Source organism: Triticum aestivum, chromosome 1B (assembly GCF_018294505.1).
Source record: "Triticum aestivum cultivar Chinese Spring chromosome 1B, IWGSC CS RefSeq v2.1, whole genome shotgun sequence".
In the NCBI taxonomy this organism is placed as follows: Eukaryota; Viridiplantae; Streptophyta; class Magnoliopsida; order Poales; family Poaceae; genus Triticum; species Triticum aestivum.
This window is the reverse complement of record NC_057795.1, coordinates 618589099-618600849: the sequence shown is the minus strand read 5'-3', so window position 1 is coordinate 618600849 and position 11751 is coordinate 618589099.

Sequence of the window (11751 nt, the reverse complement as noted above, 5' to 3'; positions counted from 1 at the left end):
ACTTGCCGGTAACGAGATTAAACGAGGTATTGGGATACCGACGATCAAGTCTCGGGCAAGTAACGTACCGATTGACAAAGGGAATTGTATATGGGATTGATTGAATCCTCGACATCGTGGTTCATCCGATGAGATCATCGAGGAGCATGTGGGAGCCAACATGGGTATCCAGATCCCGCTGTTGGTTATTGATCGGAGAGGCGTCTGGGTCATGTCTGCATGTCTCCCGAACCTGTAGGGTCTACACACTTAAGGTTCGGTGACGCTAGGGTTGTAGAGATATGAGTATGCAGTAACCCGAAAGTTGTTCGGAGTCCCGGATGAGATCCTGGACGTCACTAGGAGTTCCGGAATGGTCCAGAGGTGAAGAATTATATATAGGAAGTGCAGTTTCGGCCATCGGGAAAGTTTCGGGGGTAACCGGTATTGTACCAGGACCACCGGAAGGGTCCCGGGGGTCCACCGGGTGGGGCCACCTATTCCGGAGGGCCCCATGGGCTGAAGTGGGAGGGGAACCATCCCCTGGTGGGCTGGTGCGCCCCCCCTTGCCCCCCCTACGCCTAGGGTTGGAAACCCTAGGGGTGGGGGGCGCCTCCACTTGCCTTGGGGGGCAAGCCACCCCCTTGGCCGCAGCCCCCCTTTGGAGATCCCATCTCCTAGGGCCGGCGCCCCCCCAGGGGGCCTATATAAAGAGGGGGGAGGGAGGGCAGCCGCACCCAAGTCCCTGGCGCCTCCCTCTCCCCACGCACCACCTCTCCCTCTCGCAGAAGCTTGGCGAAGCCCTGCCGTGATCGCTGCTCCATCCACCACCACACCGTCATGCTGCTGGATCTTCATCAACCTCTCCTTCCCCCTTGCTGGATCAAGAAGGAGGAGACGTCTTCCCAATCGTACGTGTGTTGAACGCGGAGGTGCCGTCCATTCGGCGCTAGGTTCTCCAGTGATTTGGATCACGACGAGTACGACTCCCTCAACCCCGTTCTCTTGAACGCTTCCGCACGCGATCTACAAGGGTATGTAGATGCACTCCCCTCTCTCGTTGCTAGATGACTCCATAGATTGATCATGGTGAACGTAGGAAAATTTTATTTTATGCAACGTTCCCCAACAGAGAATAGACCCGGGGGCCATAGGTTTCACTAGTGGCTTGTCTCAAGAGCATAAGTATTCTACGGTGGGTGAACAAATTACCGTTGAGCTATTGACAAAATTGAGCATAGTTATGAGTATATCTAGGTATGATCATGTATATAGGCATCACGTCCGAGACAAGTAGACCGAAACGATTCTACATCTACTACTACTACTCCACTCATCGACCGCTATCCAGCATGCATCTAGAGTATTAAGTTAAAAACAGAGTAACGCCTTAAGCAAGATGACATGATGTAGAGGAATAAATTCATGCAATATGATAAATACCCCATCTTGTTATCCTCGATGGCAAGAATACAATACGTGCCTTGCAACCCTTTCTGTCACTGGGTAAGGACACCGCAAGATTGTACCCAAAGCTAAACACTTCTCCCATTGCAAGAACTACCAATCTAGTTGGCCAAACCAAACGGATAATTCGAAGAGACTTGCAAAGATAACCAATCATACATAAAAGAATTTAGAGAAGATTCAAATATTATTCATAGATAAGCTGGATCATAAACCACAATTCATCGGTCTCAACAAACACACCGCAAAAAGAAGATTACATTGAATAGATCTCCACGAGAGAGGGGGAGAACATTGTATTGAGATCCAAAAATAGAGAAGAAGCCATCTAGCTACTAGCTATGGACCCGAAGGTCTGAAGTAAACTACTCACACTTCACCGGAGGGGCTATAGTGATGATGTAGAAGCCCTCTGTGATGGATGCCCACTCCGGCGGAGCTCCGGAACAGGCCCCAAGATGGGATCTCGTGGATACAGGAAGTTGCGGTGGTGGAACTAGGTTTTTGGCTCCGCTCCTGATCATTTGGGGGTACGTAGGTATATATAGGAGGAAGGAGTACGTCGGTGGAGCAATAGGGGGCCCATGAGGCAGGCCCCCCCCTCGTGACCGCCTCTTTTGTTCCTTGGAGTAGGGTCCAAGTCCCCTGGATCACGTTCGGTGAGAAAATCACGTTTCCGAAGGTTTCATTCCGTTTGGACTCCGTTTGATATTCCGTTTCTTCGAAACACTGAAATAGGCAAAAAATAGCAATTCTGGGCTGGGCCTCCGGTTAATAGGTTAGTCCCAAAAATAATATAAAAGTGGAAAATAAAGCCCAATATAGTCCAAAACAGTAGATAAAGTAGCATGGAGCAATCAAAAATTATAGATACATTGGAGACGTATCAGGCATCCCCAAGCTTAATTCCTGCTCGTCCTCGAGTAGGTAAATGATAAAAAGAGAATTTTTGATGCGGAGTGATACTTTGGCATAATTTCAATGTAAATCTTCTTAATTGTGGTATGAATATTCAGATCTGAAAGATTCAAGACAAAAGTTCATATTGACATAAAAATAATAATACTTCAATTATACTAATCAAAGTAATCATGTCTTCTCAAAATAGCATGGCAAAAGAAAGTTCATCCCTACAAAATCATATAGTTAGGCTATGCTTCATTTTCGTCACACAAAGATGTTCCCAACTTCTATACCCCCGATGACAAGCCAAACAATTGTTTCACACTTAAATAATCTCAAAATTTTTCAACCTTCACGCAATACATGAGCCTGAGCCATGTATATAGCACTATGGGTGGAATAGAATATGATGTTGGGGACTGTGTGGAGAAGACAAAAAGGAGAAAATCTCACATTGACGAGGATAATCAACGGGCTATGTAGATGCCCATCAATTGATGTCAACATGAGGAGTAGGGATTGCCATGCAATGGATGCACTAGAGCTATGAATGCTCAACAAAAGAAAACTAGTGGGTGTGCATCCAACTTGCTTGCTCATGAAGATCTAGGGCATTTGAGGAAGCCCGTCGTAGGAATATACAAGCCAAGTTCTATAATGAAAAATTCCCACTAGTATGAAAAAGACAACTTATGAGACTCACTATATGAAAAATATGGTGCTACTTTGAAGCACAATATATGAGACTCACTACATGAAGAACAAGGTGCTACTTTGAAGCACAAGTGTGGAAAAAGAGATAGTAACATTGCCCTTTTTATTTCTTTTCTTTTTTTGGGCCTTTCTTTTTTTTCTTTTTGGCCTTTCCTCATTTTTTGGGCAATGCTCTAATAATTATGATCATCACACTTCTATTGATTACAACATAAGGATTACAACTCGAAACTTAGAACAAGATATGACTCTATATGAATGCCTCTGGCGGTGTACCGGGATGGTGCAATGAATCAAGAGTGACATGTATGAAAAATAATGCATGGTGGCTTTGCCACAAATATGATGTCAACTACATGATCATGCAATGGAAATATGACAAAAGTAAAGTATGTCATGATGATGATGAACGGAACGGTGGAAAGTTGCATGGAAATATATCTCGGAATGGCTATGGAAATGCCATAATAGGTAGGTATGGTGGCTGTTTTGAGGAAGATATAAGGAGGTTTATGTGGGATAGAGCATATCATATCACGGGGTTTGGATGCACCGGCGAAGTTTGCACCAACTCTCAAGGTGAGAAAAGGCAATGCACGCTACCGAAGAGGCTAGCAAAGGCAGAAAGGTAAAAGTGCGTATAATCCATGGACTCAACATTAGTCAAAAGAACTCATATACTTATTGCGAGAATTTAGAAGTCATCAAAAATCAAGTACTACGCGCATGCTCCTAGGGGGATAGATTGGTAGGAAAAGACCATCGCTCGTCCCCGACCGCCACTCATAAGGATGCACAAGCCAGGTACACTTCATGTTTCAAACTTGTTACACAACTTTAACCATACGTGCATGCTACGGGACTTGCAAACTTCAACACAAGCATTTATTAAATTCACAAATACTCAACTAGCACGACTTTGATATTATCACCTCCATATCTCAAAACAATTATCAAGCATTAAACTTTTCTTAGTATTCAATGCACTCAAAAGAAAGTTTCACATATCTTGAATACCAAGTATATTAATATTAAGCAAATTACCATGCTATTAAAGACTCTCAAAATAATCTAAGTTAAGCATGAGAGATCAATAATTTCTTTAAAACAAATCCACCACCGTGCTCTAAAAAAATCTAAGTGAAGCACTAGAGCAAAAATTATCACGCTCAAAAGATATAAGTGAAGCACTATGAGCAAAACTATCAAGCTCAAAAGATATAAGTGAAGCACATAGAGTATTCTAGCAAATTCCAATTTATGTATGGCTCTCTCAAAAGGTGTGTACAGCAAGGATGATTGTGGTAGACTAACAAGCAAAGACGCAAATGATACAAGACGCTCCAAGCAAAACACATATCATGTGGTGAATAAAAATATAGCTCCAAGTAAATTACCGATGGAAGTAGATGAAAGAGGGGATGCCTTCCGGGGCATCCCCAAGCTTTGACTTTTTGGTGTCCTTGGATTATCTTGGGGGTGCCATGGGCATCCCCAAGCTTAGGCTCTTGCCACTCCTTGTTCCGTAATCCATCAAAAGAATTTACCGAAAACTTGAAAACTTCACAACACAAAACTCAATAGAAATCTCATGAGCTCCGTTAGAGAAAGAAAACAAAAGACTACTTTAAGGTACTGTAATCAACTCATTCTTTATTTATTTTGGTGTTAAACCTACGGTATTCCAACTTCTTTATGGTTCATAGACTGAACTACTAGCCATAGATGTATTGAAATAAGCAAACAACACACGAAAAACAGAATCTGTCAAAAACAGAACATTCTCTAGCAATCTGTAACTAACGCAAACTTATGGAACTCTAAAAATCCTACCAAAATAGGAAGTCCTGGAAAATTTGTCTATTGAACATCAGCAAAAATAATCAACGCAAAATCACGTTTCTGTGATTTAACAAAATTATATTCGTGCGTGCAAAGTTTCTGTTTTTCAGCAGAATCAAATCAACTATCATCGTAGGTTATCCTATAGGTTCTACTTGGCACAAACACTAATTAAAACATAAAAACACATCTAAACAGAGGCTAGATTGATTATTTATTCCTAAACAGAAGCAAAAAGCAAAAACTAAAAATAAAATTGGGTTGTCTCCCAACAAGCGTTATTGTTTAACGCCCCTAGCTAGGCATAAAAGCAAGGATAGATCTAGGTATTGCCATCTTTGGTAGGAAATCCATAAGTGGCTCACATGATAGATTCATATGATAATTTTATTTTCTTTGTAGGAAAGTGTTCCATGCCTTTCTTTAATGGAAATTGGAATCTAATATTCCCTTCCTTCATATCAATAATTGCACCAATCGTTCTAAGGAAAGGTCTACCAAGAATAATAGGACATGAAGGATTGCAATCTATATCAAGTACGATAAAATCTACGGGCACATAATTCCTATTTGCAACAATAAGAACATCATTAATTCTTCCCATAGGCTTTTTAATAGTGGAATCCGCAAGATGCAAGTTTAGAGAGCAATCATCAAAGTCACGGAAATCTAGCAAATCACACAAAGTTTTGGGAATAGTGGAGACAATAGCACCCAAATCACACAAGGCATGGAACTCATAATTTTTAATTTTAATTTTAATAGTTTCCCACTCATCATAGAGTTTTCTAGGGATAGAGACTTTCAACTCAATTTTTCCTTCATAAGATTGCATCAATGCATCAACAATGTGTTCGGTAAATGCCTTATTTTGACTATAAGCATGAGGAGAATTTAGCACGGATTGCAACAAGGAAATACGATCAATTAAAGAGCAATTTTCATAATTAAATTCCTTGAGATCCAATATAGTGGGTTTAGCAACATCTAGGTTTTTATTTCTTTCAATCCCACTTTTATGAATTTCATCATCAAGATCTAAAAACTCCGAATTCTTAGCACGCCTTCTAGGTAAGGGAAGATCATATTAAGTTTCATCAAGATTCATATTGCAAAACAAAGATTTAATGGGGGATACATCAATAACTTTTAGATCTTCATCTTGATTTTCATAGGAATTGGAAGAACACGCTTTAATAAAGGCATCTTTGGAAGCACGCATCCTAGCGGTTCTTTCTTTGCACTCATCAATGGAAATTCTCATAGCTCTGAGAGACTCATTGATATCATGTTTAGGAGGAATAGATCTAAGCTTTAAAGAACCAATTTCAAGAGAAATTCGATCAACGTTCCTAGCCAAATCATCAACTTTAAGCAATTTCTCTTCAAGCAAAGCATTAAAATTCTTTTGTGAATTCATAAACTCTGTAACACTACTCTCAAATTCAGAGGGCATCTTATTAAAATTTCCATAAGAGTTGTTGTAGGAATTTCCATAATTATTAGAAGGATTACTAGGATAAGGCCTAGGATTAAAATTCCCTCTATACGCGTTATTACCAAAATTATTCCTACCAACAAAATTCACATCCATATATTCATTATTATTCTCAATCAAAGTAGACAAGGGCATATCATTGGGATCAAGAGGAGTATTTTTAGTAGCAAACATCTTCATAAGTTCATCCATCTTTTCACTCAAAACACTGATTTCTTCTATAGCATGCACTTTTTTACTAGAAGATCTTTCGGTGTGCCATTGAGAATAATTAGCCATAATATTATCAAGCAATTTTGTAGCATCTCCTAACGTAATTTCCACAAACGTGCCTCCCGTGGCCGAATCTAAGATATTTCTAGAAGCAAAGTTCAAACCGGCATAAATTTTTTGTATGATCATCCATAAATTCAAACCATGAGTAGGGCAATTGCGAAGCATCAATTTCATTCTTTCCCAAGATTGGGCAACATGCTCATGATCAAGTTGTTTAAAGTTCATAATATCGTTCCTAAGAGTGATGATCTTAGCGGGAGGAAAATACTTAGAGATAAAAGCATCTTTGCACTTGTTCCAAGAATCAATACTATTTTTAGGCAAAGACAAAAACCAAACTTTAGCATGATCTCTAAGTGAAAATGGAAATAACTTCAATTTGGCAATATTGTTATCCGTATCTTTCTTCTTTTGCATATCACACAAATCAACAAAATTGTTTAGATGAGTAGCGGCATCTTCACTAGGAAGGCCGGCGAATTGATCTTTCATAACAAGATTCAGCAAAGCGGTATTGATTTCACAAGACTCATCATTATTAAGAGGAGAAATTGGAGTACTAATGAAATCATTATTATTGGTATTCGAGAAGTCACACAATTTGGTATTATCTTGCGCCATGGCAACAAGTAATCCAACACACAAGCAAACAGAAAGGCAACGGGAAAAGGCAAACGGGAAAAAGAGGAGGAGATTGGGAAAGAGAGGGCGAATAAAACGGCAAGGGTTAAGTGGGGGAGAGGAAAACGAGAGGCAAATGGCAAATAATGTAATGCGAGAGATAGGGATTGTGATGGGTACTTGGTATGGTTGACTTGCTATTGCGTGAGCCTCCCCGGCAACGGCGCCAGAAATTCTTCTTGCTACCTCTTGAGCACTGCGTTGGATTTCCCCGAAGAGGAGAGGATGATGCAGCAAAGTAGCGTAAGTATTTGTCTTAGTTTTTGAGAACCAAGGTATCAATCCAGTAGGAGGCCACGCACAAGTCCCTCGTACCTGCACAAAACGATAGCTCCTCGCAACCAACGCGATTAGGGGTTGTCAATCCCTTCACGATCACTTACGAGAGTGAGATCTGATAGAGAGATAACTAATATTTTTGGTATTTTTGATATAGAGATGCAAAGCAAAAAGTAATAGGCAAAGTAAAAACAAAGCAAGTATAAAAGTGATGGAGATTGAAATGATGAGAATAGACCCGGGGCTATAGGTTTCACTAGTGGCTTCTCTCAAGAGTATAAGTATTCTACGGTGGGTGAACAAATTACTATTGAGCAATTTGTTGGAAATATGCCCTAGAGGCAATGATAAATTAGTTATTATTATTATTTTTCCTTGTTCATGATAATCGTTTATTATCCATGCTATAATTGTATTGATAGGAAACTCAGATACATGTGTGGGTACATAGACAACACCATGTCCCAAGTGAGCCTCTAGTTGACTAGCTCGTTGATCAATAGATGGTTATGGTTTCCTGACCATGGACATTGGATGTCGTTGATAACGGGATCTCATCATTAGCAGAATGATGTGATGGACAAGACCCAATCCTAAGCCTAGCACAAAGATCATAGTTCGTATGCTAAAGCTTTTCTTATGTCAAGTATCATTTCCTTAGACCATGAGATTGTGCAACTCCCGGATACCGTAGGAATGCTTTGGGTGTACAAAACGTCACAACGTAACTAGGTGGCTATAAAGGTGCACTACAGGTATCTCCGAAAGTGTCTGTTGGGTTGGCGCGAATCGAGACTGGGATTTGTCACTCCTTGTAAACGGAGAGGTATCTCTGGGCCCACTCGGTAGGACATCATTATAATGTGCACAATGTGATCAAAGGGTTGATCACGGGATGATGTGTTACAGAACGAGTAAAGAGACTTGCCGGTAACGAGATTGAACAAGGTATCGGTATACCGACGATCGAATCTCGGGCAAGTACAATACCGCTAGACAAAGGGAATTGTATATGGGATCAATGGAGTCCTTGACATCGTGGTTCATCCGATGAGATCATCGTGGAACATGTGGGAGCCAACATGGGTATCCAGATCCCGTTGTTGGTTATTGACCGGAGAACGTCTCGGTCATGTCTGCATGGTTCCCGAACCCGTAGGGTCTACACACTTAAGGTTCGATGACGCTAGGGTTATAAAGGAAGTTTGTATGTAGTTACCGAATGTTGTTCGGAGTACTGGATGAGATCTCGGACGTCACGAGGAGTTCCGTAATGGTCCGGAGGTAAAGAATTATATATGGGAAGTCCTGTTTTGGTCACCGGAGAAGTTTCGGGTTTTATCGGTAATGTACCGGGACCACCGGGAGGGTCCCGGGGGTCCACCAAGTGGGGCCACCATCCTCGGAGGGCTGCATGAGCCATGTGTGGGAGGGGACCAGCCCCAGGTGGGCTGGTGCGCCCCCCAAGAGGCCCATGCGCCAAGAGATAAGGGAAAGGGAGAGTCCTAAAGGGGGAAGGCACCTCCTAGGTGCCTTAGGGAGGATGGACTCCTCCCTGGCCGCACCCTTCCTTGGGGGAAGGGCCAAGGCTGCGCCCCCCTCTCCCTTGCCCCTATATATAGTGGAGGGGAGGGAGGGCAGCCGCACCTGAGTCCCTGGCGCCTCCCTCCCTCCCGTGACACCTCCTCCTCTCCCGCAGGTGCTTGGCGAAGCCCTGCAGGATTGCCACGCTCCTCCACCACCACCACGCCGTTGTGCTGCTGCTGGATGGAGTCTTCCTCAACCTCTCCCTCTCTCCTTGCTGGATCAAGGCATGGGAGACGTCACCGGGCTGTACGTGTGTTGAACGCGGAGGTGCCGTCCGTTCGGCACTAGGATCTCCGGTGATTTGGATCACGACGAGTACGACTCCTTCAACCCCGTTCTCTTGAACGCTTCCGCTTAGCGATCTACAAGGGTATGTAGATGCACTCTCCTTCCCCTCATTGCTGGTTTCTCCATAGATAGATCTTGGTGACACGTAGGAAAATTTTGAATTTCTGCTACGTTCCCCAACAGTGGCATCATGAGCTAGGTCTATTGCGTAGATTCTTTGCACGAGTAGAACACAAAGTAGTTGTGGGCGTTGATTTTGTTCAATATGCTTACTGTTACTAGTCCAATCTTGTTTCGACGGTATTGTGGGATGAAGCGGCCCGGACCGACCTTACATGTACTCTTACGTGAGACAGGTTCCACCGACTGACATGCACTTGGTGCATAAGGTGGCTAGCGGGTGCCAGTCTGTCCCACTTTAGTCGGAACGGATTTGATGAAAAGGGTCCTTATGAAGGGTAAATAGCAATTGGCATATCACGTTGTGGTTTTGCGTAGGTAAGAAACGTTCTTGCTAGAAACTCATAGCAGCCACGTAAAACATGCAAACAACAATTAGAGGACGTCTAACTTGTCTTTGTAGGGTATGCTATGTGATGTGATATGGCCAAGAAGAATGTGATGAATATATGTGATGTATGAGATTGATCATGTTCTTGTAATAGGAATCACTACTTGCATGTCGATGAGTATGACAATCGACAGGAGCCATAGGAGTTGTCTTAATTTATTGTATGACCTGTGTGTGATTGAACAACGCCATGTAATTACTTTACTTTATTGCTAACCGGTAGCCATAGTAGTAGAAGTAATGGTTGGCGAGACAACTTCATGAAGACACGACGATGGAGATCATGATGATGGAGATCATGGTGTCATGCCGGTGACGATGATGATCATGGAGCCCCGAAGATGGAGATCAAAAGGAGCAAAATGATATTGGCCATATCATGTCACTATTTGATTGCATGTGATGTTTATCATGTTTATGCATCTTATTTGCTTAGAACGACGGTAGTAAATAAGATGATCCCTTATTAAAATTTCAAGAAAGTGTTCCCCCTAACTATGCACCATTGCGAAAGTTCGTCGTTTCGAAGCACCACGTGATGATCGGGTGTGATAGATTCTTACGTTCACATACAACGGGTGTAAGCCAAATTTACACACGCGAAACACTTAGATTAACTTGACGAGCCTAGCATGTACAGACATGGCCTCGGAACACAAGAGACCGAAAGGTTGATCATGAGTCGTATAGTAGATACGATCAACATGAAGATGTTCACCGATGATGACTAGTCCGTCTCACGTGATGATCGGACACGGCCTAGTTGACTCGGATCATGTAATCACTTAGATGACTAGAGGGATGTCTATCTGAGTGGGAGTTCATGAGATGAACTTAATTATCCTGAACATAGTCAAAAGATCTTTGCAAATTATGTCATAAGCTCGCGTTTTAGTTCCACTGTTTAGATATGTTCCTAGAGAAAAAATAGTTGAAAGTTGACAGTAGCGATTATGCGGACAGTAGAAAGCTTATGTCCTTAATGCACCGCTCAGTGTGCTGAACCCCAAACGTCGTCTGTGGATGTTGCGAACATCTGACATACACGTTTTGATGACTACATGATAGTTCGGTAATGTTAAATGGTTTAGAGTTGAGGCACCGAAGACAATTTTTGAAATGTCGCGGAACATATGAGATGTTTCGAGGGCTAAAATTGGGATTTCAGGCTCGTGCCCACGTCAAGAGGTATAAGACCTCCGGCGATTTTCTTAGCCGGCAAACTAAGGAGAAAAGCTCAATCATTGAGCTTGTGCCCAGATTGTCTGAGTGCAACAATCACTTGAATCGAGTGGGAGTTGATCTTCCAGAGATAGTGATGTTTCTCCAAAGTCATTCCCACCAAGCTGCTAGAGCTTTGTGATGAACTATAACATATCAGGGATAGAGATGATGATCCTTGAGGTATTCACGAGGTTTGACACCGCGAAAGTAGAAGTCAAGAATGAGCATCAATTGTTGATGGTTGGTAAAACCACTAGTTTCAAGAAGGGCAAGGGCAAGAAGGGATACTTCATGAAACGGCAAATCAGCTGCTGCTCTAGTGAAGAAACCCGAGGTTGAACCCAAACCCGAGACTAAGTGCTTCTATAATAAGGGGAACAGTCACTGAAGTAGAATCACCCTAGATACTTGGTAGATGAGAAGGCTGGCAAGGTCGATAGAA